Source organism: Sturnus vulgaris, chromosome 2, assembly GCF_052056855.1.
Source record: "Sturnus vulgaris isolate bStuVul1 chromosome 2, bStuVul1.hap1, whole genome shotgun sequence".
Taxonomy (NCBI): domain Eukaryota; kingdom Metazoa; phylum Chordata; class Aves; order Passeriformes; family Sturnidae; genus Sturnus; species Sturnus vulgaris.
Genome location: NC_142244.1, coordinates 30,859,969 through 30,865,968, shown reverse-complemented (window position 1 = coordinate 30,865,968; position 6,000 = coordinate 30,859,969).

Genomic DNA, 6,000 nt, shown 5'->3' with positions numbered 1-6,000 from the left:
CTTGGCACTGGTTTATAGTATTTCTTCCTGAAGTGCTCTTTTGGTGATGCTTGTGGTGTAAATAAACAGTGAAAAGTGCTGAAGGGCATACAGTTCAGTATAGAGTAATAAATAATGCATTTAGCGAAAGCATCCGAGTTGTGTGCTTCGAAGAAAGACACAGGCTGTTGATTTCTACCTTGATACTCTTTGTTGTGCTGCAAAATACTTGAAAATGTCTCTTCTTCTTTGTCTTCTCCTTGCAGTGTGAATGTAAGGGCCCCTCCAAGGATCTAAAATCAAAAAGAAGGTAATTCCACTACAGGGAGAGGAAAAAATAATTACTAAATAGTAGTAAATTAATTACTATTATATTATTATGGTATTGAGTAGTATTACTGAATAGTAAAGAGTTTGGGTGGCATTTGGGGTTTTTTTTAGGGAGCCGGTCCCTCCATTCTTGGCCCTCTCGCTGCTGGTGAGTATCTCGAGGATGGCACATCCCTGCCTGCTGTTGTTGCGGACTTCTCTCCGCTCCTCACCTCGAAACTTAGCGACCAGTGGAGCGAACTGGGAAGGTGCTGCAGGAGTGAAGCGGCGGTGGGGGAGCGTCTCTGGGCTCCATGTGCGGGAAGGCGCTTCCCCAGCGCGGGGGGAGCCGCGGGGTCCCTGCGGGCCGGGGGTGCAGTGCTCGGCGGCGGGCGCCAGGGGGCAGCGGCGGGCCGGGGGGCGCTGCGGGCGGGCTCACACGCGCGTCCGGCCGCGCTCCCGGGGCCCGGCCCGGTGTCCTGTGCTCCCCATCCCATCCCGGCCCGGTGTCCTGTGCTCCCCATCCCGGCCCGGCCCGGTATCCTGTGCTCCCCATCCCATCCCGGCCCGGTGTCCTGTGCTCCCCATCCCATCCCGGCCCGGTGTCCTGTGCTCCCCATCCCGGCCCGGCCCGGTGTCCTGTGCTCCCCATCCCATCCTGGCCCGGTGTCCTGTGCTCCCCATCCCGGCCCGGCCCGGTGTCCTGTGCTCCCCATCCCATCCCAACCCCGTGTCTTGCGCTTCCCGACCCGGCACAGCGCCCTGCTTCCTCATGGCATGGGGCCGAGATCTGCTTTTGCCTGTGTCCAGTTGCCCTGACCGGGACGAGGGAGCGGACTCCGATTTCCGCGGGTTCAAGGACACTTTCAAACGAGTCCTCCCGGCACGGGAGCCCGGCTCAGCCCGTATTGCGGGGTGAGTGCGGCACTATCGCATGAGCCCTGTGCCGCGACACTGCACGGCTCTGCACAGGGGCTGGTCTGTGTCCCCTCGTAAGACTCTGGGCACTCACCGCATCCTCCCAAAGGTTAAAAGCGAGCAGGAGGCCCGTCAAGGGCTTTTCTGAGCTCCTTAGGCTCTCTCTTTCTCTCCCCCTCCCTCTGGAACGGTGCTTGCTTACTGCACGGAATGCAGCCCCAGCGCTGAAGGCTATCCTGACATTTTCGCATCCCGAAGGGCTCTTTGCCTCAAACATATTTTAGAGCAGAAACAGGGACAGTCTCTGCTCCACTTTCGGGGTAGTGAAGCCCTGCAGGGAAAAAGAGGCTGACTCGGTCTGTCACTTTCCCGACGATAATTCCCCAGCACTTTCTCTTAGGCGACCCGTAAACTGGGGATGATTTCAGTGGCTGAGTGGTTTAAAAGAATACGTGAGGGGATTGTGCAGGGGCGATCAGATCTGCTTATCGGGGGTTATTTACTAAGCACTCCCCTCTTCCCTTAACGCGGAAAATATGAGACGAGCCGAAGGCTGGCCCGAGCCGTCACCTCCGTAACGTGGGGAAAGAGGGAGAAGCGTGCTAACGATACCCGGGAAAAGTCATTATTTTGTTTTCGAGAGTCGGCAATGGGAAGGACAGGGCAAAATACACCTGATGCTGCTAGCTGGAGAGAGAACAGAATGAACGCACTGGCAGATAAAACCGTCTGCCCGCCGTTTTGTTGCAGTACGAGCTCCAATACATGACCTTTTCCCCTTTCTTTCCTTTATTCGTTCCCCGCTACCTCTGCTGGGGCTACCTCCGAAATAAAAGCGGAGACGTGGGGTTTGGAAAGCCACGTCTGATCCTGGCCGGGTACCCCAGCCTTGAGCCTCTCTCAGACTTGCAGGGCGGTGTTAAAACTCGCGTTGGCCCTGCATCGCCTCGCCTCTGCAAGTCTCCAAACCCCGGCGAGGCAAGAGAGGTGATGGACGAGAGGGGCGAGTCCGGAGCCCCTCGCATCTGCTGTCCTCCTTGGGCTCCAAGCCCGTGGGTGGGCAGAATTACACGCCTCTGTTCCCATCCACGGACTTTCGGGGAGGGCTTAAAGCAAGGCAATGATTGCCTTCATCCTGTTAGGGGCAAAGCGAGCGTGTTTTGCTGAGGCAGGGAATAAATCTGTGAGTTCCCGAGCACTCCATCATGTATTATTGCCCACAGTTTGAGCACTTTGGGATTAGCTAGAGGCAAAACTCCAGGTTCACGTGGAAGTGCCCCGGAGACAAAGAGCGTGAGGCAAGCGGGGAAAACAACAGCGGCGAGCTGCAGGGCTCGCTCTTTCCAAACATCTCCACGGTGAAAATTGCAGCAATTTCCATATAACGAAAACCAAGTTAGGAGGGGAAAGAAAATAGAAACAATTAGTGAGTGAGTTGGTACGTTTCGAGAAATGAATCCTTGAGCGTCCGACACCATTCCGTGAAGAGTGCAGCGTCGGCTGCCTCAGTCAAATCCCACTGCTCATTTTCATTCCTGTCTCGGCAAAGCCTGGCGAGTCCCTCCGATCTCTCCCGTTTTCGTCGGAGACTCCGTGTGCTGGACCCCGGGGCAGTGCCGAGGGCGGGTAGCGCATCACTCCTGCGTCTCGGGGCAGCGGGTCTCTCTCCTTGTCCCCATGGTGCTCAACCCGAGCGGGGAGTCTAAGCTCCCATCTTCTCCCGAGGTCCCAGGGATCAGTCCCGCCGAGTATCTTTTCAACCTCTTTTATTCCGGTCGACTGAGGCTCATACACCACCGATTCTCCTAGTGCGTCGCAAACTCTCACCTGGGGTTGTTGCATCCCAAATAAATTTTCTAAACATGCATTTGCCTCGCAAATGCAGATATCACATATTTTCATTGGCTTTCTTTTTAATGACTTCCATTGAATCGATGCGGCAAAGCTCTTTATCTTATAGTGAAATGCAGAATGTGGCGTTGTACACATATGGTTTAGTTTTTTCCAACCCCCCAATTCCTGTGAGCTGGGCAGCTTGCAGCCGGGAAAGGCATATTTACACATATTTGACTCCTTGCACATTCTAAACGGTAACGGTACAAGATAGTTTGGGAGATGTGTTTGGGCAGAGAGATTAAGCTAAGTCTAGGCAGATGTACTTTAAAGCTGATTCCGAAAAAATGAGTATATCCTTAAGACAGAGCTGAAAATGCCTTGGATATTTTTACTGCTGAAAATAGGCTAAACACGGATTGATCAGTTGTCATAGCAAACGGATCAAGAATAAGAGTGAAGATCACGTGTGGTGGGGGGAATATCTATATATAAAGGGGAAAAAAAGATAGAAGGAAGGTACGAGTAGAGCCTCTTACACGGGAGGATGCGTGCAGAGCCGGGAGTGCTGTGGGCGTGGGTCTGGTGTGCAGCGCGTACCCTGCAGGGGTGAAAGCAGAGGGCAAGCGAAGGGGGGAAATTGTCTGGCAGCCTGCCCGCAGCCACCCCCAGGTACGGTCTCCTCGGAGCCCTGGTGGACCCGGCGACTCCCTGCCTGGGGAGGCGTTTTTGGGAACCCCGCGACCAACACAAACTGGAGCTGCCGGGTCCCTGCAGCCCTCCCCGCTTTCCCGGTCCCAGGAAAGCAGCGGAGCTGCCTGGACTCCCCGCGCCTCTCCTGAAACTTGTCGCAGCTTGGAGGCTGCATCCAGGGACTCTCCTGCCTCTCACGCCGCGTGTGTCGCTGTGTGTGTGTGTGTGTGTGTGGGAGCGTCCTCAGTGTGTGTGCGGAAGCGCTGGGCTGCCGTGTCCGTGCCTGCTTTCTGTTTGAAGGCATCTAGAAGTGTTGTCTCTGGTGTCCACAGGACCCGCTGGCAAAGCAGAGGGGGTGAGTATGAGCCCCTGGTTGTGACCCCGCTTTCTGCTGTGTCTCAGCTGCCAGGCCGTCTAGTCTGGAGTGTGATCTTTATCTTCAGCTGAGGAAGAACAGTTTACTCTGCGTTCTACTTCTTCCTCTGAACTTGACAGAGAAGTGTAGGTGCAGTTTTGTTTCGATCAAAACAATGCCTGTAAACGCGATGTATACTTCCATCCAAACAAATAAATCCGAGTGAACTCCACTCTCAGAACTGTGCCACCCCTTTCCAGGCTGAACTCAAGCTCCTTTTCTAACTTGCAAAATCTGTTCGTGTCCCTGCCTGACAGCCTGTCCGTCTATCTTCCTTTGGGGTTGACCTTTCTGGGAGAGGCAACCCCGGTCGGATTGTCAAGTATGTGTCCAGTCCTGTCCAGTTTGTTTGGGGTGAATTTGCCTTCAACCTTCCTTCTCCCCCGAATTCGTTCTTATTTGAGTAATTAAACAAGGAAAGTCTCATCACCCTCCTGAGCACCTAGGGCTCCCAAACCAAAACCCAATCACAGTACTCAAAATTCAAAGGGTTTCTCTCAAGGAAGTTTATTTGTATTTGTATACACGAACATATCCATAAAAAGCTTTCGAGCTGCGCCTGTGTGTAAACGAGGTGTCAACCCCGATTACATGAAAAGAGATAACATTGATCTCTTAGGCATATTTGAAATAGGTTACCGGTTTACTGTGGGTTGGTTTGTTGTTGTTTTGGGATCTTTTCCTCCGGAAATAAACATGAACTGATTTCTGAAATCGTTTTTCCCCCCTGAGGTTTCCCGCTCTTTTGTGATGTATCTGCCATTGCAAACAGGAGATGAGTAATTTCTAAATCTGGGATTAGGGTTAGAGGACCAGAAGAGTTAATGCCTCCAACCCAGTTCTGTTTCTAGACACACATGTTTTGGAATATGGCGATACGCTGACGAAAAGGTGCTCTCCGAAAGGATGAGCCTCTCGGCGTTTAGCAGGGAAACAGTGTAGGAGGGAAACTGCAGCTGCCGAGATCCCGACCCCGAAAAGTTTGTTTTGTAGCTCATTACAATGATGATTCTAGGGAGTGCCCGAAAACTGGAGGGGTCGAGCTCTTGCAGTTCCCCACGGGTTTTCGGCCGCAAAGCGTAAGGGACGGTGTTGTAAAGCTCCCAAGAGCTGATGACACACCAGATTTTCACGCTTCGTGTGATGCCGCTGAGGTGTCTTTCCTCCAGCGAGGTTTTGGGGCTTGTGCGCCGTGGCGGTCTCTCGGGGAGAGGGAAGTGTTTGCTAAGTTTGTTTTCCAATGCCGACGTTAAAACAAAAAGGCGGCCTTTGAAGGGTCGCTTTTAAGCCGCGCCGTGCAGACCTGGAAACCAATTCGCAGGGGATCAGTCGTGAAACCTAAAGAGGGAATGGGGAGCCGGCAAATCTTTGCAGACGCAAAGAGAATTAATCGCATAACACCGGCTAGACGGCGTCCGCCCGAGCCGTGAGTTTAAAATTCAAAAGAGGGAGTAAAAACCCGATGCGAAAACCAGAGAAGATGCAGCTACAATAAAAACTGGTCAGTAAAGCCCACACTACACAGGCGGACCGCAATGCCCGGTATCAGGGCGGAGGGGGAAGGTGTGGCCCCGAGGTGTCACATCTGTCGGCCGGGCCTTCGCCGGGCTCCCCCGGGCAGGGGAGGCGGCGGGCGAGGCAGCGGCCACGAAACGGAGCTGAGATTCGTTCAGTTCGACCGCGGGTGTAGCAGGCATGAGAGGGGAACGATCGCCTGCAGACCTGCAGCTAAAGGCCCAGAGCCCTTTCCCGGCCATGCTCGGTTTTTTGGCTTCTGCTGACCCAGCTCGGCCTTTTTAGCTGGTGGACGGGAGATGCCTGGCTTCTCTTGCTTTTCCGAGCAGCAGCTTCTC